This window comes from Uloborus diversus, chromosome 7 (assembly GCF_026930045.1).
Source record: "Uloborus diversus isolate 005 chromosome 7, Udiv.v.3.1, whole genome shotgun sequence".
NCBI classification, from domain to species: Eukaryota; Metazoa; Arthropoda; class Arachnida; order Araneae; family Uloboridae; genus Uloborus; species Uloborus diversus.
Window position 1 is genome coordinate 28,792,771 of NC_072737.1, and position 27,924 is coordinate 28,820,694.

The window sequence follows — 27,924 nt, forward strand, 5'->3', positions numbered from 1 at the left end:
ATCAGCATTTTTGTTTTTCGGCTGATCTGTAGAACGTATTCTATTCTAGGGTTCCGTTTTACAATTTATAGTATTAGCATATACATACAAAGAAAAAAAAAATATATGTACTCTCAATAGTTGCAAGTCAAGGACTAGTATATCAGTTGGAGCTTACATTTTATAATTAAGGCAAACCTAACCAGACCCGTATTGCAGTGATTCCGATCCGCGTAGCCTTTACAATGCTGTCAAGTTAGGTTTGCCAGAAATATAGTTTATCTATAACTAAATATGCTATTAACTAAGCTTTTGTTGTTGTAACTTATGGTCACTCGGGAACCCGAGCAGCAATGCTACTACATTTTAAGGCAGAGGGGTACGGCTTCCGTTTTAATCAAGCGCCTATTTCTAGGTGGAAGTCCGGTTTGGCTCAGACAGCACGATAGATGGCAGCACCATCTACGGACAATTCGATGCGGACAGTTCGAACCAGACCAGAAGCCGAATAACTTTCTGGCCTAACACCCCCAGAAGTATCGTTTCACTTGGAGGACATTATAACCACGAGCATATTTAACGCCCCCCAGTTACCCTTAGTGAAGACGGTGGATCTTCGACCGGCTAGGATCGAACCAGGAGCCCTCCGGTCACAAATTCGATGCCTTACCAATCAGGCCGCCACGGTCCCTACTAAGCTTTTGATTAGAGGTATGCTTCATGGAGAGTTTATTATTAGTAAGGTTCAGGGGCGTGCACATAAATTTTGGGGCCCATCACAAATGACTTTTACGGACCCCCTCCATATTGTTTACTCCTAAGTCCATACAAATATTTCACCTCGGATTTAAAAAATATCTGGCCCCCTGCAGGGTCGGGCCCGGGACAATAGGTGTCCCTTCTCCCCCTCCCGTGCACGCCCCCGTAAGGTTTACTCTATAATATACAAAAAATTATTTATTACATGAAATACATATTTTTGATACTTTTGATCGCATAAAACGTGTATAATGATAGTCACATCGCAACCTGTTTAAAAATAAAACAGGTTTTGTGTTTAGGAAATAGAAATTTCCACCTCGGAAACAAACATATTGATTGTCTTATGGTTTAATAACAGTGCTTTATTATTAGTCTGACTTTGCAAATAAGATTCGAAAAAGTTTTTTCTTATTAAAATTTAGACTATTTTACCGAAATTTCCGCTGCTTTTGAAAAATAAGATTTTTCATCTGGTATTTTTTATCATACTTTTTTATTACATGCAAGTAAACGTAGTATTTTGGATTGCATAGTAATAAGGTAGTTTTCTTACTCAAACGCATAATATTAAAAAGAAAAAAAGAAAAAAAAAAAACGGTCGTGCTTTCAATATCAGCATTAAGCTTTTCACTTTCTGTCTACCTTTCTTTTCATAATATCATTTTCCTCATTTGCCTTTTTAACTCTTTCATTGCTGAATTATCCACGAAATGGAAATAAAGCTATTGGTTTTCTTATTTGTTAGTTTAAAAAAATAGAAAATGAGACTTTTTAACTACTTTTTTTCTGACTCGGGGAAACATACTGAAGATGTGAACTCAGGTGTCTGCAGGGTATTGAATTTTTGAGAAGTTTTGACTAGGCTTTACGTTTATTCTATCGGATTTTTGTTATTAAAGCTGAACTTGCTTCAGATTCAACGGTTTTAGGTTTCCGCCCATAAAGCAAATAAAAATCAATACCTCTCCTTCTATACATAAAACCGTACAAAAAAGCTTGATAATTTTAAATATATTCACAATAAAGTACTACTCCAAAAATCATATTGAACATCATATTTTTCACCTTACTTTGCCTTAAAAGTAGAAAAACCTCAGGATAAACGTACTGTAAATGTACTGCTAAAACAGGGGGGAGGACAGATAAAAATCTATTGAGGAAAAAAAAAAGGAATATGAGTTTTGAGATGAGGAAAGGGGGGTGTTGCTTTTTTTTTTCTTTTTTTTTCTTCAACAAATTATATATATATATATATATATATATATATATATATATATATATATATATATATATATATATATATATATATATATATATATATATATATATATATATAATTTGAAGTTTATAACTCGAATATTCCTTTACTTCGAAGTCCTAATCGGGTTCCAAACTTTTGAAACTGTTGTGGAAACTTCCCATATCACGAATTGCCAATAATTCGAGCGTTCTCGAGCGATATATATATATATATATATATATATATATATATATATAGTTTAAAATAATACTTTCACGTTTGTCAATTTCAATCTGGAAACAATTTATCTTTGTAACTTTAGACATCCAGACATCAGAATATTTTTAAAACCTTAAAATCCTTTCAAAGACAAATCAGTTCAGTTTCTTAAGCAAAGCTTTGTTTAAAGATAAAATTTCTGAACGCTGAGTGTATTATAATGGTTCCATTAAGGAAAGTACTTTAAATACGCGAATCATGCAAGTCTGCTTTTGGCTTTAAAAGAGAATGAAATTCCTCTTCGCATGTCAAAAAAGATTATCATCAGCGTAAGGAATGAATAGAATGCTTCTAAATATTAATGAGTTTGTTGAACGAATTTTTGCATACTTTTTTTTTTTTTTTTTTTTGCCCCTGCACATCTTTTATAGAAGTTTGGCTGCTATTTAGAATATTTGCTTTTATTTAAAATATCTTATTTAAATAATTCTTTAAAATAAATTAGTAATTAAATGCAGTTGCTTTCGGTAGCCTTTTTGTTTTTATTAGCATATTTACAGAAGATTTGAACAAAAACCAATGTTGAAATATGTGATCAAATTATTTCTTTTGGTCTTTCTTTACCAAAAACTCTCATTACTGAACAAGGAGAAGCCCTTTGAAGACGTTTCGCATTTGCGGCCGTTGTATAAATGTGTAATTAATTTCACTCTAGTATGTCAAAAATAAGTCAAAAACCAATGTACTTACAGTAAAAAGACTAATATGTTTTTAAGAACATTTGTGATCAGCATTATATTTCTTTGAAATTTCATTAATGTTTATCTCATCCAATTTGGACACATTTTTAAACTGCCACTATTTTTACTTCCTTTTACAAAAAAGGAAGTATTGTATTCGCGAAAACATTTTCTTTCAAAAATCGACTTTAATTTCTATTTTACTCACCCCCGAATGATTATTGAGTTTTTTTTTTTTCGACTCGATCAGGCGTGGATAAGTGTTTAAGAACGTATAGACACGCGAAATATCCATAATGACGATTCTCGAGTTAATTACAACGAGTTTTCTCGTGAAGTCTGACGTATGTATGTGCGTATGTATGTCGCATAACTCAAGAACGGTAAGTCCTAGAAGGTTGAAGTTATGTACGTAGACTCCTAGTGGGGTCTAGTTGTGCACCTACCCTTTTAGTAGCATTCGGGTGTTTTTAAAGGGGTCTTTTGCCCCTTTTTGGGAGGAAATCATTGTTGATTTCGATGTAAACTCAAGTGGTGTTATAATTTGGCGGACACTTGGCGATATATTGCCAGTCTTTTTGGCGATTTTTTAAAAAATCTGTTTCAATTTTGCCACTGTTGGTGATATTTAGAGAGTAAACTATTAAATCACATTAAAATTGCCAGTAGTGGAGAAATGACATAAAATTGGAGTAAAAGGAACTCATGTGATGCACACATCAGCTCGTTTAAATGTTAATTTACTTTCATTTTTAACTTAATAACGTTTTACAACTTGACGGATTCCTCATTTTTCTTGAGAGGTTACCTGCATGATCAGCTAACACAAATGCTGAAATAACAAAAACTGCTTCCAACACTCAATTTTATAGGTGATTCAAAAGAATTTTGGAATCAGGCAAGAACTTTGAACACGTGACTAGAGGTCTTTTTCTCTACTGATGACTGTAATGATACTTTCGGGGGAAATTTCCCAGCTTTTCCTTGACGCTACTTCGAATGTAATTGCTTTGAAAATCGTGAGCTTACTTAATGTTAGTTTTGAGAATTTAAGTTTAAAAGTACTATACAAAACCTTCATTTTGGATTGCTTAATAATTAGCACACAAGCACACCCACTAACCCTCACACAAACAGGCACACACGAGCACACACACACTCTTCTCATAAGCGGTATATAATATGTAGAGGGAAAAAGTCGATTACAAAGTTGTTCAAACGTTTTAAATTCTCATATATATAATAGCCGATAATCAAGTAGTGCGTGTTTCATTTAGGAAATTCACGCCACGACACAATTTGATAATACGTTTTGGTAATGTTTAACATGCAAGGAATTGCTTTATTCTGACAAGGCTGAACTCGATCCGGTAACTTAACTGTTTTACTGGTAAGACTGTGTCATTTCAAGGGAATGAAGAAACGAAAAAACTGGTCAACAACGGGATGATACCTGCTGAAGTTTAGGGTTAATCTACTGGAGTTAGGCTTACAATTTCAACTATCAAAATATCACCAAACAGTCATTGGCTTCATTCAAATGTAGAAGCAATTTTCACCCGTAATAAAACCCGTCTTGACGGGCGTGTTTATAGTTAAGAATGAAAAGACACCTGCCGCCATGGTCTAATTTAGCTTCAAGCCAAACCTTGTTTTTTAAATTGTTTTTTAATAATGGCCTAACGTTTCTTCTGATTGGATGTTAGTATGTATGCTATTCGTGCTTACTCGTATTTTATAATTCGGTAAAATGGGAACTTTATCGGCAAATTGAAAGTTGTTTTCATGTTTGAATCGACGATTTGAATGCATTCTTTTGTGGTAATTCGTTCACGCACTTTAGTTTCTTACCATCCCTCATTGCTCGTTGGTATTTAAATTGCTACTGAATTACATTCCAAAAAGTCCAAAGATTCTGCTTTTGAAAATTGTCCATTTCAAAAAAGTGTATCCATTTAAAAAACTTTTTAAAGACTCCCTTTTGTTCTTTGGTTGTTAATTTAGGGCATGTTTCCTTCATTTAAAATCATTCAGCATTTTTCGTTCGTCACTCATTTTCATTTGCACCGACACTTAATATTATTAGAAGAGTTTTCAAATGTTAATGTTGTAGAAGAGAAAATACACGTCAATCACTGAAGAAACCACAACTGAATAGTATTAAGTATAACACTAAAAATCTTAGTCGAACTTCGATCTTGTTGGTGTTTCTGGTCAAACGCAATGACACTTTCTTTTCTTCAATCGACGTCACTTTTCGACTTCACACTTATTGTTTTACACTCATCTATTACCAGGATTGTTTTTTTTTTCATTTTCGTAGGATGTGTGAATGTAAACATTATTAAATTACAAGAAAAGGATGTCGCTATCGAAAATGAAAGAATGCTAGTATATTAGTGAACTTTTAAAAATTATAATAAAAGAAAAAAAATGCGGGGTTAAAGAAAAATTGCCGCTCCTAAAAATTTTGCCGAATTAGCCAGCTGCCTACTCTGTCTATTGGGAAATTGGGCACTGTCTATCACAGAGTAATGTTAAAAATAGTAGGCATAAAATGCGTTCCAGCTATTTTTCGGCGGGCGTGTTATTTGAGTAAAATATCCTTCACGTTTACCTGTCCTGAACCCTTAGACTATTTTCCGGTAAGAATACAGTCAATTCTCTATAACTCGAAGTCTCAAGCGACCTGCTAAAACCTTCGAGTAATCGGTAATTTGAGTTATCGGAAGTATCGTTCCCAGCCTTCAGAGATTTTTTTTTAATTTTATTTTTCCGGACTAGTGCCGATGAATAGAATTCTAGTTCGGATAAAATTAATCATTTGTTTTACGTAAAAAAATCTTTACAGCGAATAAATATTCCTGAGATACTTCGGAAATGGAAGTTATTTTTAACTGCTTACATTTTTTTCACATCCTTAAAACGTTATTAAATTTGTATGTCATAGCTCCAATTTCTTTTCTACTAAACTTAGCTATTTTTTTTTCATTTTTTTGCCAAAAAATTAAGTTTTTCAAAGATTAGCGAGCCATAAAATTTTAGGTCTTGAGATGCGGCAAAAAGTCGCCTGATCAGCTACTTTTCACGTAAACTTGCAACCATGTGTGCATTAAGGAGCACTATTGCCAATAGATTATCCCCCTCACACAAGCTGATATGCAAAGCAATGTGCTGAAGCGGGGGAATTTTTTTTTCCCATTTGGCTGAATTTTTTGCATAAAATGAAGACCGAACTCTCGTAAAAAAAAAAAAAAATGAGTTAAAAGCAGTGCATTCGAGATACAGAGCCAACTTTGTATTAAAAACACTAAATTATTTCGGACCGAATGAAAACTTTGAGATAAGGAAATATTCCAGTTATAAAGCTTCGAGTTATCGAGAGTCGATTTTATATCGCCAAGCGAGTGTATGCAACGCCTCAACCTACATTGCAGGAACTGTGAAACTGTACTGCGTATGCTTATTCCAGCTTGTCAATTTTCAAATGTACATTGTGCAAAAAAGCCCATTCCCGTCTCCATATGAGTATTTGTGCCGAAGTACACCATTTTGAGTATTATAGATAAACGAGCTGATGTGTGCATCACATGACTTCCTTTTACTCCAATTTAATGTCATTTCCCCATTATTCGCTATTTTAATGTGATTCAATATTTATTCTCTAAATATCACCAACAATGGCCAAATTGAAACCAAAAAAAAAAAAAAAAACTCCGCCAAATTTGTCGCCAAGTTGGCGACAAAACTTGGCGACCAAAAAACTGGCGATATATCGCCAAGTGTCCGACAAATTATAACGCCACTTGAGTTTACATCGAAATTAACAATGATTTCCCCCCAAAAAGGTGCAAAAGACCCCCTTAGGAACATCCGAAAGCAACCAAAAGGGGAGGTGCACAACTAGACCCCACTACGAGTCTATGTACCAAATTTCAACTTTCTAGGACATACCATTTTTGAGTTATGCGAGATACATACGCACATACGCACATACGCACATACACACATACGCACATACACACATACGCACATACACACATACGCACATACATACAGACGTCACGAGAAAAGTCGTTGTAATTACCTCGGTGATGGTCAAAATGGATATTTCGCGTGTCTATACATTCTTAGGCACTTTTCCGCATGTGGTCGAATCGAAAAAAAAACTCAACATTCATTTGGGGGTGAGCAAAATTTAAATTAAGGGCGATTTTTGAGTGAAAATTTTTTCGCGAATACAATACTTCCTTTTTTGCAAAAGGAAGTAAAAATGGCTCATTTCTAGCAAGTGCAGTATTTTTTTTTAACGTGATGAAACAGGTTTTGCAGTTTGCTTAGCAGTTTGAAATTATTTAAGTTTAATATAATAAAACGACATGAAACTGTTTCCATAAGCCAGGCAGCTTTTACAACGTATCCATATTTTCAAACGAAACCTAAAAATTTCATCTTTCGTATAAACTGTTGCGTTGCGCAGGTGGTCTTGAGAAATAAACTCTTACAAGTGTTTGCGTATCATAAAATTGTAGGACATGGTTATAGCGCCGAAAATATATTATAAATGAAAAGTCAGCTGTATTTCTTGATTTTCTGCTCCATAAATGAAACACTGCGGAAATGGTAGCTATAAAATTCATGAATACGTTGTAAATTCGTGTTTCTAAGCAAAAGGTACTAAATATACGGAAGGTTTTCATTGGAAATTCGGCTTCAATATCATAAAACGACACAATAAACTTATGTTCTGAAGATAAGGCACTAAAATGGATTTTAGGGGTAAAAAAGAATCAAATTCACTTTATGTTGAAGCTATTGACATATTTTACGATGGAAATGCTATTTGACCGTATTAAATTTGCGAAGAAGATAAATACATAGAAATCGATTCTTATTGATTATTTCTACGTTGATGTATTTCAGTTATTTTTAGTTAAGTGGGGGGGGGGGGGGAATGGTAATGACAAATTATTTACGAAGTTACTTATGAGTTCGCATACAACATTTTAAAGCACTTTAAAAAAAATTATTTGTATTACTGTAGTCCCCATTCTTTTCAAGCAATCTGAAATTAGGTATATGCAAAATGTTCGAAAAATGACTGATACATTTGAAAAATTAATTAAAACTAAACGAATAGCGATATAAATATACCGTTTGTTGCGGTATCTTTAAGACAACAGTACATTTTCAGAAGACAAAAATCGAAATTAATTACAATGTTCCTCAACAGATGGCGCTGCAGGTATTTAGATGAGGCTGCAGGTGTGTCTGTCTGAAAATTTAATGTTTTTCCACGTATACTGCAAATAAACAGTGTTTCTGTCACTGCCGTTAACTTTTTATTGATTTTTCAAACATACCGGTGATTTTGGCTATCTTACAGACTGCGTTTTCTTTAATACGTTCGAAAATACCTGCAGCGCCATCTGTTGAGTAAAATTGTAACAAATTTTGAAAGTTTGCCTACCTGAAAATTTACTGTTGTCCCAAGCGTAGCTCAACAAAAGATATATTTCTATCGCCGCCCGTTTAGTTTTTATTAATTTTTCAAATGTATCAGTTATTTTTAGAACACCTTGTATAGCTATCATAAGATTAAAAATAAAGCACTAATTATATTTTTTTTATATAGGATAGGTGTAGAAATTTACAGATTGTGATAATTCACCAGAGGAGAATACCCGGATGGAGTGAATTTTCACTTACAGAGCAGTCAGAAAGGTATAATGAGATGTCCCATGTCATTGACAGAAGGGGACTTAGCACAATGCTATTCGTTCGGACAAAATAACCTGTAAAAGGGTCAGGAAATAATAGGATGAAGCCGACAAAATCTGCTATAGAACTTGCACTCAAGCTCTAAATATTGCAGGAATTAATGTTTAACATTCTAACAGGCTCAAGGTGAAAATCCAAAAGAAAAAACAAAAACTGTAGCATTTCAGACTTTACTACAATGGAATGGAAGAAGGGGGGGGGGGGGAGAGAAAAACTTTCTTGGCAAGATGGGAACGAGTTTTTAGCCTACGTTCCCAGTAAAAGTCGGAGAAAGAAGAAAAAAGCTGGAAAAAAAGGCTTAATGCATTCGAAAAATATCGCGAAAAACGAAAAAAATATCAAAAGAGTCATATATAACTATCGAAAAATTAAAAATTGGAAACCAGGAAATTGATATGGGGGAAAATTTCTTTCGGTCTGTCGCCCCCGATAACTTTTGAGAGAATAGTCCTATTCGAACAGTTTCTTCTTGTTCGAAAGATCTCAGCGAAGGCACCTCATTCCCACATTTTATTTTTTGATTTGAAAAAAATTTCGTTTAACTTTAGCCAGTTCCAAAAAACTTTACATTAACGCCCACATATGGGGAAATTCAAGGCAAATATAAATCCTGAACGTATTGGCGAGTTTGCTTCAATCAAACTTTGTAGGAAAAAGCTTTTGATAAAGCACCATGCATGAAAAATATCATTTTGATTTGAACACTTTTCCTTTCAGTTTCGAACAGTTCAAATCTCCTAACATTAGCATCTACGTGATACTAAAGGTCAATATAGATCCCGAACTTGAAGGCGGATTTACTTCAAAAATTTTTTTTTTGGAACAAGCTCTTGACGACAAACTAACGGCTCCGACTTCGAGAATTTAAGAGCACTAGACTCCGACCCCTGTGCTCGAGAATTAGTGGGACTCCGCAAGCAACAAGCCGCTTTAGCAAAAATTTATACACGGGATAAAAATGACCGACTCCGACCCTTGGAAATTCGACTGTGACTCCGCAAACATTGGCAGAGTTGCGGAATTTAAGGAAAAATGACCGATTTCAACTCCGAGTCTTTGAATTAAAAATTTTCGGCTCCCGACTCTGACTCGTTTGTCCCAAAGTGAGATTGATTCCTACTCCGCTGCCCTGGTTTTTTACTGTAAAACAATTGATGTTAATATGATTTGCTTCTATTTTCACTCAAAAATTTTAATTTATGTATTCAGTTTTTCGCAGAGAAATTCGGAGACCTTTATGTTTCTACATAAAGATATGCGCAGATGTTTTTTTTTCGACAGTGAAAATTATTGCTTTTTTTAAAGTTGACATTTTATTTATATTAATTTTTTGAAAGTACATTAATTCATTTTTAGAATTATTTTTTTCAACAGAGAAAAAACAAACATTTAAAAAAAAAATGTTAGTTATTTATTTTAATGAGATTATTAATTTTATTTTTTTTTTCTTTCGGAAAGCGGTAAAAAAAAAATTTTAATGGAAAAAAATGTATTCTCTGCCTTATTTAAAAGGTACTACTTTATTTGCTCGTTTATTTATTTTTTACGCATCTTATTCTTTAGATGAGAGAGGCTTATTTTATTACTAGAAATCTGCTTAAAATATTAAAAAATTATGCATCAAATAATTTGCAGTTTTAGCTAATTTTGAGAATATTGATCAGATACTAGAAAGTCGATAATGGCGTACGGAAAATTAAGCTCGTTTAGTTCTGAACGGAACTTCTTGTCTCTTTATCAGATAAACTATTCACTTTTAAAGCCAAGTCTAAGTCGCCAAAATGATATAATATAGTCAGACTATTGATAAGACACATGAGAGTCAGCATTATGTTCCACGTTATCAATATGCTTTGTATGAGATGGTTTGGGAGCCTATTTCAAAAAGAGAATAAATCTCATTCACTACCACTGAAAGGCGGTTGAAAAGCAATGTGTAGTGTTATAAAACCAAGGTTAGGAAAATATTTTACTCCAAATGTTCAGATCATGTTTGGTACGAAATATTGCAGATTTCAACAAGAAAGTGCCTTTCTCCTCCCTCATTTCGCTCCCTTTCAATCAAGAATGATTATTTTTTTGTCTATACCAATAGTTTTACAAATGCTGTGCTTCATAAAAGAAACAAAAATTGTATTTTTTTTGGAATTTCTAAAAAATCTAGTTAATGTTGTACGAAGGTTTAGCAAAACCCAAAGAGCAATGAAAAAGGAAATTTCCGGAATAATTTGCCGCATTGATGATGATGATGATGTCGTGCCTGTGATAATGTGCATTTGTATGACTTCGAAGCTGTCGTAGACAGCCTTTGCAACTTCGACAGCCTTATCTGTATAAAGTAGGTCCACCGGGTCTTCTAAGCCGATGTTAAAAAGTTTGACCTGGATTGCTGGACAGCTGAAGATGTGTTGACGAGACAGTGGGATGTCATCTGGGTAATGAGGGCAAAAGTTGGTGTAACTACGCTGTCCGTCCGCAGAAATCCTCATCCCCTTTGAGTGATTTGTCCTAAGTCTGGTTACAGTAGTCGATATGGTTCTGTCACAGTTCAAATCCGGAATGGAGTTTCTTTTCGCTTGTTGACCGATTAGTCTTCGGCCAGCAACAGCGGTGGCATCAACGAGGGTTAGGGAGTTGGATAGCCGAGGACAATTACGGGATGCCTTTGCGAGCTCATCGGCCTTCTCGTTACCAAAAATAAAAACATGAGCCGGTATCCATTATGAAATACAGGATCTTTGGCCAGCAATGATTTTATTTGCGAGCTTAATGATCTGATGGCTAAGTTGACATTTGGACTTCTGGATCACCTGCAATGCTGATCTGCAATCAGAGAAAATGATGATACCTCTGGAACTCTAGTCCTCCCTAGAAAGATAAATCTCTAGAGCACTTTTGATGGCGACGAATTCGCATGTGTAGTTCAGGCGATTTTCCCCAACAGGAATACCGTGGCATTCTTGCGCTCCGTCTGGTTCGATGAAAAAGACTCCTGCTCCTCCTCTATCCAGATTAGAGTTGGAAGAGCCATCTGTGTAGGCGATCGTCAGGTCTTGATCGTCAGGTTGTTGCGACGGTAACGATTGAGGTCGTGAGTTTTTCAATGGTATGGTCGCCTTTTTCTTTGATTATTGCTGTGGGGTCTTTCTTGGCTCAAGGCCGTAAGAGATTTAAATATATTTTAGTTTAGGGGAGAGGGCACAGGATGTTGTAAGGCTCTTTAGAAATTTTGAAAGTCTCTTATTTGCCGCATTTTCCTCTGCAAATAACCAGCTTTTACGTGAGCAGAGCAGTATATCTTACGAGTAACTAAAATTAAAAATTTAAAAACTCCGACTGAGTTGCAAATATAGAATCAAGAACGAAAATTGAAAATCCTTTTAAAAGCCTTGTAATATTAAAAATCAATTACAAGTATTTTATTTGTTAACAAATAAAAACTGGCAACAGATAAAATTTTTAAATCATTGCTTTTAATTTCCTTGTCGGCCAACAATGAATTTGGTTACCAATCGCTTGAATAAAGGTTTAGCCGTATTTAAAATTTGCTTTAAAAAACGTTACAATTCGAATTCTATATAACATGGAAGTTCCAAATACATTCTATCTGATGCAGAAAAAAATACTCTTTATTTTGGTACTAAATTTTTAAAATTTTGAATGTGTTTTCACTGCAAAAATCTCGAAAAACTTTTAAGAGGATTTTATTTAATATTCTCGGTAATCAATGTCATCCGAAGACGCAACCTAGCTAAGAACACTTTCGATCAACTCTCCTTTCGAGCTAAAATTTCTTTTTTAAAATCGGTCCATCCGTTTAGTGCTAGAGTGTCACAGTCAGATGCATAGATACACAGATACACAGACATGTAAAACTTATAACCCCCTTCCTTTGTGTGTCTGGTTTTTTTTTTCTTTATGCACCGTAATTTTCAGAATATATTTCCAACTTATTAATTTAAAAAAAAATAAGTTATTTTTACTATTCCATTTTGCCTTACATTAACCTATTTTATCCATTATAATAGTAACTTACTACTGATACGACTAACTAATGACATAAGTAACATGAACTAGTTTCAAACAAAAAACTGCAAATTAAAAACTAGTGATAGGAAAAAAAAATAATAACGCAATTAAAATAAATTATAGGAGTTACTACCGTACTACCGGTTTTGGCAAATGGCTTAAGAGGTAAAACACAGACGTAGGATATGAATGTCCAAAGATGTGTCAAACTTAATCGCTCAAAATTAAATTGTTTTACCGTTTTGACATTTTTTTTAAATCGCCCAAGATGGTGTATACAATTTACAAATTCTAGAACTGAAAAACCCCCTCTCCTTGAAAAAAAAAAAAAACTATTGATGCAGACGGTAATTAAGTAATCAATTAATCGTTTAAAACAACTTAACGGAAAAAGGCAATTTCGTCAAATTGTCGCTAACTCATAAACATAGTAGTTTCTCTCCCCCCCCCACTCTACGAATATTAAGCTAATAGACTTGCTTATGCCTACAGTACAAGTGACTGACTAGTGGCAAGTTTTAACGGTCGCGCTCTTCATTATGTACTGTTCAAAAAATTAGTTTTTTCAGTTAATATAATATTTCAAATACTTTCTAAAATTGCACTACTACTGTACGCAAAAATAGGTTAAAATGATTCGCGATCATATGTAGATACTACACTATTGCTGACATTATTTCGTTTTAAATAATCAATTTCAACTCATGTACGAGCATCACAATATGTTATGGAAAAATGCGTGAATATCTTTATAATAATAGTTTAAGTTAACAAGTGGCATCACCATTCTGTTAACTTTTAAATGTTTATTGTTTTAAGCTTTTTAAACATTTCCAAATACAGTAATACACATTTTAAAAAACTGCCAACATTTAAAGCCTAAACAACACTACTTAAACATCAAGATTTTTATATTTTAAACATATTTCTCTGAGCTTTCGAAGCTTATGCGAATGAAGAGAACTATGAAAATGGACCGATTCCCAATCTGGTAGACATAAGCAAACTCATCATTTGTCATAGTTTTCCAAGGCATTTTAAAATGATAATAAAAATTTGCGAGCAAAAATAAAAACCAATTCAAAACTAATCTGCAGGCATCTACAGTTTATTACAAAAAAAGTTGTTTTTTTTCGAAAATCGTTGTTTAGGAATTGCGTTACAGTAAAACCCCGATTTTATGTCCCCCGAATCTACGTTTTCCAGCATTTAACTGTTGTGTCATCAGATCCCAGTTTTTCCAGATATGATAATATTAATTTAACTCGGATTGTAAGTTATATACTTATTTATGAATTTCCCGCATTTTACGTTTTCCCTGAGAAGTGAAAAAAAACCCATTGTTTTAAAATAAGCATAATGTTTTATTTGTGCTTTTTTAAAGATAATTGACGTTGTTAAAATAGTAATCTATTAAAAATGTTTGGATGTCTAGGTCTCTGTCTGGATGTACAGATCTCTATATGGGTGTTCGGATGTATGTGACGAAAGTATCGTCTAGAACGTTCGGCCGATTTTTATGAAATTTGGAACAAAATTGGTTTGGCGCATAGGGGTGTACACCTCGAAGCGATTTTTCGAAAATTAGATTTTTTTCTGTTTCAATTTTAATCACATTTTTACATTTATTTAATAATATGGAAGAGAAATATTTCATTCACAGTTTCAAGTTTTTAATCATTCGAAAGCTTTGAGTTTTTTGCATAAGATGGGTGGAAGTTTGTTAGAAGTTTCTACGAGCATTAGAAGAGCTGGAGGAATCATTCAAAGAAAACCGAAGTACAAGGCTAACCTTAATCAAACCAAGCGATTCAAAATTATTGTACTCGAAAATAAAATCAAAAATAAAAGATAAGCATCATTAATTTTCGAAACGGAACTTTTGCATATTACTATGGTTTCGTATTTTATTCTCTTGAATAGTTTTATCTTTTTTTTTAAAAAAAAATTGGCTCCAAACATTTTAAGACACGAACTTCTTTTTGCAATCCAAATAATTTTTGAAATATTTTAACTTCCAAGCAAAATTTGTCTACTTTACTTTTCTTTTGTTTTTACGGATATGTGTTCAATAAATTGTAAAAATACAGTAAAACCTGTGAAGTTGACCACCCTTGTAAGTTAACCACCTGTCTAAGTTGACCGCTTTTTTCGGGCTTGGAATTAGGCCTTATCATATAAATCAACCTCTGTAAGTTGACCACCTTGTTTAAGTTGGCCACAAAAGTAGTGCACCGCAAGTGGTCAACTTACACAGGTTTCACTGTATTGCTCTTACAACGTTCGTTCTATAGTGTTTAATTTCAAAAAAAAAAAAAAAAAAAAGGCCTATTTTGTGTTTTAAGGAAGGAAGAGAAACTTCCTTCCTCCTCAAAAATATTTCTATGGCTTCTACTGGGTTTTGTTAAGCTATAAGCAAAGTTTTCAAATCTGCCACAAATATAAAGAGATTAAAAAAATACTTAAAGCAAATTACACTTTAACTGTAAATATACAGACAAATCAAATGACTATTTAATTTTCTACTCGGTAGGCAAAGCCGTGCGGATACCTCTAGTGTAGAAGAAACATTTCTATATCACGTAAATTTAATCCGTCTAACAGTACTCGGTTTAGCTGAGCATTAAATTTTCCCCCTAAAAAACAGAGAATACCCAGCAATTAAACTTTATTGAATAATAGAATTTAGTTGTAGTTATTTAGGTCCTAGTGTTGTATCTAAATGTATGTGATACGTTTTGTTTTCATTCAAGTGCGTGTTATTTTTCATTTACAAGCAGCAATTATTGTTCGTCGTTCAAGTGACAGGAACCTAAAATCAATATTATTTCATATTGGTTACTTGTATTACGATGTCACTCTTTGTATCGAAATATCGATTCTCAGTCCAAAAATGCGACTTGAAAAAGCAGTTGTTATGACTACACAATAGAAATACAATCAATTATGTATGTGGTAATAGAAATGTTTGATTTTTTAATTACGAGCTGTCTGAGGTCTACACGGCAAATCCCTTCCCAGTTTTTACTAGGTTATTAAATAATCTTAGGTGCAGGAGACAAGAGGCGTGCATGGGGGGGGGGGGAATAGAAGGGCCCGAGATTTTCAAAATGAACGGTGAAATATATGTAGTGATGTAGAGTAAACAATATGGAGGGGGGCCGGTAAAAATCATTTGTTCGAGGCTCTAAAACTTTTGTGCACGTCCCTGCAGGGCACATGACGAAAATTCGGAATCGCGTTGCATTTTGTGGTGGGAAATAGCTGCTTAGTGCGGTAGAGGGATTTCTGAGTAAGCTCAAAAGCACAGAAAAATTCCTTTCAGCAACTAAATGCAATAAAAAGATTAGTTTGAAATAAACGAAATCAACGTTGTTCAGACAAAAAGTACAAAACTTGTACGCTCATGCTTTTTTTTCTAATCAAGAACTACTTATCCAGTGCAAGAAACGTCTAAACAGTAGTCACCAAAGAAGCATGCTTGTTTTTTTTTTAAATTTAATTTTATTTATTTATTTATTTTTTTTTACATTGTGGCATTAGACTTGCAGTCGCTCTGAGAAGTCCACCGAAGGTATTGATAAGCTCAGTGTTTTTAAACTCCCACTGAACACCCTCAACTGCATGATTGACACTTGGAGCTGAGCCTAAGAACTTCATTTATAATTCATGTTATAAATACAGTTACCAATTTCTAGTCTGCAGTCGACTATATTAAACAGGGGCCCGAGGAGAGGGGGGATATTTTTAATATTTGTTTGAAAGTTTCAGTTAATTAAGTTTTTGCTTAATCCGGAAGAACTCGCGCTGAGTCCTTAGTAACCCCAGTTGCTCCAAAAACAAGTTTTTAAGAAATTCTTTACATATTTCAAAAGGAAGAAAAGCCGCTAAAAGTAGACTTAACATTTACCCATATAAATCTTCACATGCATTCATCACTGACATAATTTGGGTGAACTTTGCAAATAAATGTTTCATATTTAGTACAAGAAGAGATTTACCTTCCTTATCTTATACTTTCGAGTGTGCAGTGCAACAGATTTGACTTTCTAGAGCACCAGTGCGTAGTTGGTGTCTTTCATTTGTTGAAAATTTGTGTTCATTTTTTGCATTCTGCAACTAAACACCAATTTCAACTGGCGTCCAATTTCAAAAAATCTAAATCTCTTGTATTAAATGTGAGTAATTTACTTGCAAGGTTCACTCAAACTATATCTATGATAAATGCATGTGAAGTATATGATATGGGTATGTATTAAGCATCCTTTTAGTAGGTTTTCTTTCTTTCTTTTCTTTTCTTTTTTTTTTTTTGAAATATGTAAGGAATTTCTTTCTTAACTTGTTATAGTGATCAGTTTAAAGTCTTTAAAATAAGTTTTTTATGTGTTGAAGCATCTGTTTTATAAATTGACATTGAACTTTTGTTAAAATTTACATGCATACATTGCACCAAATAAAAAATATATGGATATGGTCATATGTACCCCCTCAACCGTTTTTGTGCTATTTCGCAAGCGAGTTTTACCGGGTTAAAACGTTCTGCTACAAATTGGACTATCCAGTAGATGTAATAGTTTCTACATAGAATTCGCATTGCTAAGCATCAATATTTACAAACTATTTAACTATGTAATATTAGATAAATGAATGAAATACATAAAACGTTCCAAGACATATTAATTAGTTCAAATCAAAGTAAACCGCTTCTAATTGAAATGGTATAACACGGTTTTGATTAAGCAATCTCTAGAGTACATAATAGATTCAATCACTGATTAATTTATTTTGACATGTATTAAGTTAAATTCAATAGTAATTTCCTGTATCAATAACCTATAGAATCCGACAAAGCGTTTGTAATTACAGAGATTTCACGATAGAGCTTTTCCATTGATGGAAAAATGATAAACATAAATTTAAACCTAGTATGCGACAAAGATGAATAATAAACCTATTTTATTTCACATAAATAGAAAACACGAGTTACAGATTTCATTTAGTAATAATTATTATTCAAAAGGTTTTTTTAGTTTAAGTTAAAACCATTTCGTTTTCTTTTCCTACTTGAGCAGAGTTCTCTATTGATTTTGGACGGAAAGAAAAATAACAAGCAATTCGTGTGAATTTTGTGTTTCCCACTTTGCAGTACCAAATTGCTTCTTTCTTCGAAAAGATTCAAGATGCATACATTTTAAATGAGGTACTTAGGTTATTATGGTTTAACAAAAAATCTTTCAGGCCACAAATGATGTTATTTTTACGAATGCTGAAAAGCAAATTTTGGTAAAAAAATATTTTCTACACGTACGGCACTACTTACATTGATAATGTGATGAAAAAGGTTTATATAATAAAATGGTTTCTAGGTCTATATGGAAAGAATAATTCTGAATCACATTGGATTACTATATTTAAATGTGCATAAACAAATATTAATTTATCTCTTACTGACGTTCTTGTACAGGAATATTTACGAATGCTCCCCAAACACACACACACAAATATATATATATATATATATATATATATATATATATATATATATATTAGGGTGGTCCTTATTTATATGGGAAAATTTTTTTTTCGGAATTCAACAAGTGACGCTCCCTAGTTTTGTGACACTATAATAAAAAGTAACGTGTGCAAAATTTGAACTCGATCGGTCAATAATAACACGAGCCCCTAGGCCGTTGAACTTTAACACTTTTGATAATTTTTCCACAAATCTTCCGAGTTTTTACTTCAGCACATCGTTTCTCCTAGGTTTGCAAAAATTTTTTACAGTGAGGTAGCACTAAAATTAACTTTTTTAATTACTTTATATCATGTGAAGATTTTACTTCGAATAAGAATGAAATAATGCTTTAGAAACTTTCCTTAATCGTAAGCTTTTCTCAATGTATATTGATAGTGTGTATTTTTTTTCCGATAGTCTTGGGACGGTCTGTAAAAAAAATTGCTTTGTGACTCATATTTGGTAAATTAGTTGTGAAATTCTTCGATTGATTGTTCTCCTCTTTCAGTTGCATCATTCACAGTTTTCAGTATTTTAACGATCTCTATTCCCTTTAAACATTTTGCCGTGAATCAGGATCAAATAGGAAAAAATCTTTTAGAATTTGCAACTTATCAAACAATTGACTTGTTATTGATTCTATAAAGGGGAAGATCTTTACTAAGAAAGTATTCTAAATCATCTACTGTTATCTGAAATTTGTAAAACAGTCATCAGACACGTCTTCCTTATCACAAGCATTTTTTGTACTAGTCTTTTCCTATCTTCAAAGTTAATTCCTTCATCCAATACGGACAAAGCTACTAACTAAGGAGATAAACTAGTTTATCCCTTAAATACCATAAGTGATTTACGAATTTTCCAATCAGTGCTTCTGATGCATGTTTGTCGTCATTTTGTACGCTGCTAGTTTTTTATACATATTATATTATTGAAAGGAGCCTCGATTGGGTTGCTGCGAAAAACGATATCTTCATACAGCATTTAATTGTAAAACAGCTTTGTAAAACAGCATTGAAGGACTTTCTATTCATGTAAGATCAATTTAAATTGTTTCCTAAATATAAAAATTTTCAAACAAAAATTCCTTTTGCCACCCATGTGGCTCAGGGATAAGCTCTAGGTTGCCGAAACATATACTTGAAGGAGGAAATTCACCAGGAAATATTATTACAAGTTACGAGAATTCTCTATAATCTTTCTCAATTCCGCTTTTTACGAACAATAATATGTCATCCACTTCGTCGTTTAGAATTTAAGTGGTATGTGTATTTGATTGAAATGTTATAACTTCTGAATGATTGAGATCTTTTCAAAAAAAATTTGAAGCACTTAAATAATTGAACATCTGATTTAGAACTAAGAAAGGCAAGAACTTCTTTGAGAACACACTTTGCAGCACGATTTCAAGTGCATGATGATGGCAATCTAAATGTAATATATCACCGTTCAGTTTTTGCTCTAAAAAATTGCATGCACAATTTATACGGTTGGTATTGAAAGTCGTTGTATCAAACATTACAGCTAGAACAGTTAGCAATAAAGAGCTATCATCTAAGATATCATATACAACTGAAGAAATATCTGAGGAATTCCGAGTAACTGTTCAATATTAGGACCTGAAGCTATCACGTTAATCCTGTCGGCGTTCTTTTTCCAGTTACATCTGGATGTAGCTTTGTATCCAAGTGAAAAACTACAAAATCTAAATTTAAATTCATGAAATTTAATTTTACCTCTCGAAGATTTTCTTTTGCTCTCTTATGGAATGTACGATTGATCACTAGGCCATTTGGATTTAAATTTACTGCATTTACATAGGCTGTAAATAAATAAACAACATATTTATCCCTAATATGGCATTTGTCTAACAGTGATGAAAGGCGAGCAGATATCAATAGTTGTCAAGCTTTTTCGCATTGTGGTAGACCAGCTGTAAAAAACAAAAGTTCAACAGGTTAGGATAGATACCCATTTCGGTTTCTAAATCTTGTGAATCCTAAGAATTTGATGATAATAAAGGACTATGTACTGAAATAGAAGAAAATTAATTTAAAGTATAAATTTGTACATTGTTCCGAGCTGGATATATTTTTTTAATTTATATTTTAGCAATGGAAAATACAGTATATTTTCATGTTAGCAGTAATCGAGGATTTTTCCAAATTTATATTTTAAAAATTAAAAATTGCATAAGCATTTAGGTATGTTTATAACTAAAGAACAGCGAATTAAAATATAATTGCAATTACTTATATTTATAGCATTGAAACCTTGCGTCTCTATTTGACACACCTATTACATACACAGGGAATTTTGTAAATCAACACCCCCAAAGCCTGGAGGAGGCAATTTGTTGTTCTCAAAGATCGTTCATTAATGGCCTAGGTCATTCATTAATTGATTATAGAATCCCTTGTGTCCATCTTGATAGGAAGAAACGTTCCCCTGCTGCTTGGTTGAAACAAGCGCAGAAGAGCGGTACGCTTGACCCAAGGCCATTGGTGTACATTTTATTCTCTGTAACATGTTAAATTTTACAGAATGAAAGTGAGAGAATGGTCGATCTGGAAGTAGCAGCACCTATTCAGGTTCAAAATTACTATAAATATAAAACGTTAGAATATTTTTACATAAAAATGAGAAGATCCGCAATTTTTTCTTCGAAACTCAAAAAAACGGGCCCTAGGGGCACTTGTTTATATTCATGGATGGACTTTAAATTTTGAAAGGATCATTTATTTATACAATGGAACAAATTGATGGGGGCGTCGCGTAAAATATATGCAACTTCAAAAATTAGGACCACCCTAATATATATATATATATAGCCCCCTTTAGCAGCTATACAAGACAAAACACGGCGTGGTACGGAGTGAAATATGTTACCTATGACCACTGGAACTACATCGGGCTTCATCGTCGAAGAAAACATGCCTCCTGTGTGTCACAACCCAGCTAATCAAGTGCACCGAAAATACAATCCACGAAAATCCAATCCATTAAAATGGCCGCCGGTTCAAGTGTACCATCGTCTTTCAGTATACTTAAGATTGTTTTTCTTCATACCATCAGTTTCTTGCAAGGTGTTAAACAGCATGGAACTAATGTTAGCGACCTTTTTGATACGTCAGTGGTTGCTCTTATGATGTGAGATTTTCGCGCTTATTTCTGTTTCTAGAATGCTTTAACCGACCGCTATGGAGTGATTCATTTATTTTTACTTACACTAAGCTATTTTACATATCGCTCCGACCGAGATGGCGGCAGATCCGCACGTACAACCAACCTGCTTCTCTCAGACCTACTCTACGTCCTTTTGAAAAGTCCAACAATTGTTCGTATAACCCTAAAAGGTCGTCCTTGTCACAATAGCGTGTTTACAACTCGGCAGTTTCGTTTGAAGTTTCCCTTTCACACAAGCTTTCACACTTTCAATCGTACCTATCTTGTAAGCGCATAGCGCGCTTACCTTTTCGTCACTGGCGATGAAATTTAAATCTTCTCTTTACAAACTATATTCCTAACTATATTCCTGCCGAATGTTTTGGTCGCAGCTCAACTAATTCTTGATGCATACATTTTTTTGTGACAAAGTGTATTCAACCTTTGAAGACAGTTCAGTTTTCACTATTTAATCATTCCCAAAAATTCAGATTTTGAGCTCAAAATTTAAGTCCAAGCATGAAAAAACATTTAATGAGATTCAAAAATAGCAGTAAAAATAGTTGTTCCTTATTCCAAGTCTAAAACACCCTCTATAAGCATTTTTTAAACTACAACTCCAAAATTTATCTTGAAGAAAATACTGATTAAAAGAATAATTTAAGCGAAATACCGCAAACGAATCAACCAAATTTTCCGCTTTTTATGATCATTTGAAATTTTTGTCCCTAAACTTTAATGGCGCCTATCTCCTTCAGAAGACGTTTGAGACCCTTATTTTTGCCATTATATTTTTTGTCAAGATGTGTAGCATCTCCCCCCTCCCTCTAAAGTTTTTGCCCAAGAGTTCGAAAACATCCTGTATACAGCTATATTTTGATTCACTCAAATCTTTTGCAATAATCTTGCAGAAGATTATGTAAGATTATTTTTTTCTTCCTATGTTATAAGGAGTGAGGGAAGATAAATTTGCGAAACGAAATTATTAGTTTAATATTTTACCACCAAGTCAGGGCTTCTTAATTAACTGCCGTTCACTCGCCAATTAGCTGCATTTAATAGAGAAACCCTTTATGAAGCTGTTGAAAACGCTTTAACAAACATAGCATTGAACATGGGGTTGAAACAAACAGAAAGCACATTGAACACGTTTTGTGATTTTTTTTTTGTTTCAGTTTGTTGCTTTTTGTGATGCACCCCTTTATTTTAGCTATTGACTTTTTTTAGGGAAGTTTTTTCCCTTAGCCTATACAACGTGGCTGTCAATTTTAAGGGTCTCTCTTACAACATGTTCAACGTAATGCAAACAGACTAAATGATATTACAGCCGCCCTGTATTACTTATATTTTACATACATAAGATGTTAGTCAAATATAGGTTTTTTTCAAGATTTAGAACTTCGCATATGATTTTGTTTCGGTCTTTTTTTTTCAAAATTTTAGAATTATTATTTATGTCATGTATACATTTTTGGCATCTCTTCATTCTTTTACTACTTTAAAACCATTGGTTAGAGCCAATTAACTAGCCGCCTAACCCTCGACTGCCGTGGGCAGTTAAAGGGCAATAACTGCAAATTTTTCATTTTTCATTTTTTTTTTTCATTTTTGAAATCGAGAGTACGTTAGCCTTATTGCACAAACCAGCTTATTTGGTTTCTGCTGAAAAAAGGCTCGAAAAAAAAAACATCTAATTCCAACATTTTCCTATTGTTAGTATTGAATCTAACAAGCATTTCTTCAAAGATCTGAAAAACTCATTTCTGCAGTACTTCCGTTTACCCACGGCATTATAGCTTACTACAGACCTTACTTTTTAAAGATAATTAGAACCAACTAAAGGGAATGTTTTGGATGCTCGTGGAAATCCCTACGGGCAAAATGTTTCTCATATATCCATGAATACACTCGTATTTTTAATATGGAAACGACACTCAACATATTCATGTAAGCTTGTCGTTAAATATTAGTTTTCTATATGTTTAAGGCAAAGTTTGTATGATATGTTTATTATCATACGATATTTGATATTGTATTTGATATTTGAGTTTGTATGATATGTTATGTTGTATTATAAACATTGGTAATACACATACAGTGTATTAGAAAAAAATTTTTTTTTCGCATGAAACGAAAAAAAAAATTATTCTTTATTTATTTCCAATGTCTCAGGAAGCCTAATTAATGTGTTTTTAGGTTATCTCTTTGATTATCTAACAATCGACATCCTCAGTAGAAAAAAACTTAGAAAGTAGAAAAAAGTAAGAAAAAAAACATCTAACCTTCTAAAAATTAATCGAATCTATATAAATATTCTTTGCATTAAACATTTCTAACATTAGACAGCCAAATATATTCTGAATATAAGCAATATCTCTGCTGCAATTTCATGAGCAGTAGTTTATTAATATTTATAACTAGTTGTACCCGCACGGCTTTGTCCATAGTAGAAAACTGAAAGGTCTTTTGGTTGGCCTATTATATTTACAAATAATGTATTGTGAATTTGTCGCCGTTTGGTTTGCCCATGTTACGGTTCCACGTTATGATAACCTGGTAATTTACTCGTCCATCTTAGATGATTTTGCTCGGGAAAATGTTCTTAAAATTGGAATAAAATAAGAACAAAATCAAATTTTCAAAAAATCGTTTTGAGGTGCACACCCTCATACTACAACCTAATTATGTGCCAAATTTCATGAAAATCGGACGAACGGTCTAGGCGCTATTCGCGTCACAGAGATTCTGACAGACAGAGAGAGAGATCCGAACAGAGAAACTTTTAACTTTATTATTAGTAAACATTATATTTTTGTTAAATATTTAATTGTTATCAAATATGCATTAATAAAAATCCTCCTACAAAAGTAATCTTTCAATAAAAAGGAAATACAAAGGCAATTAATGGCTATAGAGGGACATAATAGTGAAATTATATTTAAAAGTTATGGCGCAAATTATTTTTGGAAGTAAGTAGTTAATTTATTTAAAGTCAAAGTTTTTACAATTTGGGCAAGGAATTCTTTTTTAATTCTTGAAGCACAAGTAGTTTTTAAAAGTTATTTTTCATTAACAAAAGTTGAATACAAATTTTCTGGTCGAATGTACAGCAAAATTTAACTCGATTATTCCCACACGTTTAATCTATCACAGAATCAGTTTTTGTTTTTTTAAGATAGGATAATATTGGAAACAAAGACCTTCGCGACTTATACGCAAACTACGTAATATAAAATCTTAAAAGCAAAAGTGATAAAGCGATAGTTCCTAGTTGAACGTCAGAATTTCTAATGCGAAACTATATTAATTTATTATGCAAAGTCTTTTAACAATTAAACCAAGTTTTATTTATTTATATAGTTATACAGTTTACGTAATAGTTTATACTAGTGGTACCTGCACGGCTTTGCCCGTAAAAGAAAAATTAAAAGATCTTTTGGTTCGCCTGTATATATGCAAATAATGGATGGTGAATTTTCTCTTCAATTGGCTTGTGCCCATTTTACGGTTCCACGTTATGATAATTTTGTAAATTACACGTCAATCTCATGATAATTTTGTTCTTAAAATTGGAATAAAAAAAGAATCACATCGAATTTTCGAAAGACCGCTTCGAGGTGCACACCCCCATGCTACAAAATAACTTTGTTCCAAATTTCATAAAAATCGGCCGAACGGTCTAGGTGCTATGCGCGTCGCAGAGATCCTGACGGACAGAGAGAGATCCTGACATACAGAGATCCGGACAGAGAGACTTTCAGCTTTATTATTAGTAAAGATAATATCAATTAATCATTTCCACATAGTATTTCGAAAGTAATGTCTTTTATAATATTTTTCATAAGCGGCCTATTTTTATATTGCTTAACTATAAATACGAGTGTTTATTTTAAAAAACTGATTGAACTTCACAAAATAAAGTTCATTTATCACGTAAGAGTATATAAAATAGAAATTGAAATTTATCTCTTCTTTCAAAATTTTGCCCTATTATCAAAGTACTCTCAATACGCAAATTAAGTAACTCATATTAAAAATAAATGCATTTTTTAAACATTTACTCAGAATAAAACAAATTAGCAATGACATTTATTGAGAAGGATAAAACGTTTTTAAAAAATTAGCTGTTGACGATATTTTTAGCCAACATAAAATGAAGAAAAATCATGAAGATACAACAGATAAGTGCCAAATTTAAGTTTTTAACTTAATTATAAATAATTTTAAATTTTACATGTAAATGAGCACTTTAGAACATAGTTCAACAAATCAACTGTTGAGTTTAGCAGCAACAGTTGCGCTAAAGCCAGCGTAAGCTTTTGCGCACATCGACGCTAAAATTTTATAGGAAATACAGTAACCTCTCGTTACATCGTGCCTCGTTATATCGCTCATTCGGACATATCGCACTTTTTCATTGTGTCTCGAAAATCTACATTTAAAAAATGTTGCTTTATATTTGATATCACAGTTAAAAAAAAATGATATATTTCGCAGAAATAGTATTTTCTTTTTTATTTATCAATGAGGAAAACTAGCAAACTTTCCATACTTGATTTGTAGCAGTTAAAGCTGGAACTTTTGATTGGCATTTCTTCATACGAAATAAGTTTTTTTTTAAATTTAAAAGAAAAATTCGTAGTCTAAATTTCGTTAGTTTCTATTAAGAAAATCATCCTAATGTGATGATGAATTAATATTTTTGTAGAGGCACATATCATGTGATTACGTTCGTTGATTCGTTACTTTTTATGACCTCGGTTCTATAACGTTTTTAGATATATCGAGTTTTTTTTAAATTCCCAACAAGAGCGAATAATGAGGGGTTACTGTATTACATTTGATTTACAATTTCTGCTGTATTTACCACGGAAATTTCTTGCATGAGGTTATAGTGTTTTTGTGAAACACCTTTCCATTGAAAATAAATTAGATACCACGAAATATGATGTCACCCCATTTCAAGTTGTTAAAAATTAAAAATGTTCTCGTGCAATAAAGTCAAAGCTTAAAAACTAGATACACAATTATTATAGAGAGTTCAGATGCACAGCAAACGATTGAGAGTAGATTCACAACAATATTTAAGGTGCGATTTGCACATTTTTGTCGAATAATTTGACAGAATTCCGTAAATTTATTTCCTAAATGACAATTTTAACAACTTACTTAACATCAAGTCATAAACGCGAAATGAAAAAAAAATGTAAAAAACTATGTAATAAAATATTTTTGTGAAGTACATTTGCCACAATAATTTATCAACATGTGCAAGTGCTGTCTAATCTAAATAAGAAAGAAATAGTAAACGTAAACATTGTTCTCTAGAAATATAGTTTATACTTTTTAGGGTAGTGGTGAAATTTCAATATAAATTTTTTCATGCAAGAAAGAAGATTGGGATTTTATGTCATTACTTTCAGAATTATAGTTCAATTGCGCAATTTATTAAATAAAAATAAAAACATTAAAATTCCCATAAATTTGTACGAACGTTCCGTGTGCAAAAATCAAGATATTTACTTGCTATTTCGAACTGATCCACTCGCGCTGGATCTTAAACAGGGTGGTACAGTAGCTCTGTACTTACCGGTCTGCGGTACCAAATTCGAAGCACTCGAACGAGCCGCTGACGATATAGCAAAGGGAGCGAGTTCGCTTATACCTCGCGCCTTATATGCGAACCCCAGAACTCAGGTGCGCGCGCATGTTGTCGCGTGACGTCATAGGGCGGTCGATGGGAGGCACAAGAAGAAAATTTATTAGTATTTCCAAGACTTTCTCTTCTCATACTGGTCCCTCCCACGACAAAATTTCATCACAAACTAAGTGAAATGTAAGCTTCTTAGCTCCATGCAAATTGGAGATTTGAGAATTCTTGATACACAAGGATTTTTTGTTGATTCCATTATGAACGTCGAATTAATATTAAATCTACTTTCCCAAATAAGTAGAGCTTACTGTTTAATGATGCTTGACCTTCTGTAAAGCTTTAATGGCATTTCGATCATCTTTGAGGCATACGATATTTAATTAAAAAGTTATGTTTAACATTAAGAATTTTATTATGGTATTTTTTATGGTATTTTATTATGGGGTATTTTTGGACCAATTAATTTCCTTCACTTCAGTACAACATCTGTCATGAAATATTCAAATAAAATTAAAAGTTTCAAAAATATACTTGCATCATATGACTAACTAAAAAGGAGGTAGAAGTCGAGTGAACATACAAAGTTGACAACTCTTGTCAGTTGACCACCTGAGCTGAACGCTGTTTTCAGGTTCAGAATTTGTCCTTTATCATATAAATCTACCTCTATAAGTTGAACACATTTTTAAGTTGAGCACTAAAAAATTGCATCGCAGGTGGTCAACTTTCATAAGTTCAATTCTGCTTATCAGTTTTTAGCTCTATTATCTGAAAGTGCAACGGTATGGAATTTTCAGGATAGGGGTCGAGTTTCAAGAGTTAGATTAAAAATCGGTTATCC

General features: G+C 32.9%; 1 protein-coding gene across 2 annotated transcripts in view; it reads right to left on the reverse strand.

Annotated features, from left to right (window-relative positions):
- LOC129226262 (U8-agatoxin-Ao1a-like) overlaps positions 1-27,100 on the reverse strand; it is an 87,720-nt gene extending 60,620 nt beyond the window's left edge. Inside the window, exon 1 of one of the 2 annotated variants that reach the window (XM_054860863.1) lies at positions 27,021-27,100. The gene's annotated coding sequence lies outside the window, so the exon portion shown is untranslated. Of the gene's footprint in view, positions 1-26,953 lie in introns of both variants that reach the window. The other variant, XM_054860864.1, reaches the window with a different exon arrangement.
- Positions 27,101-27,924: the final 824 nt, after the last annotated feature.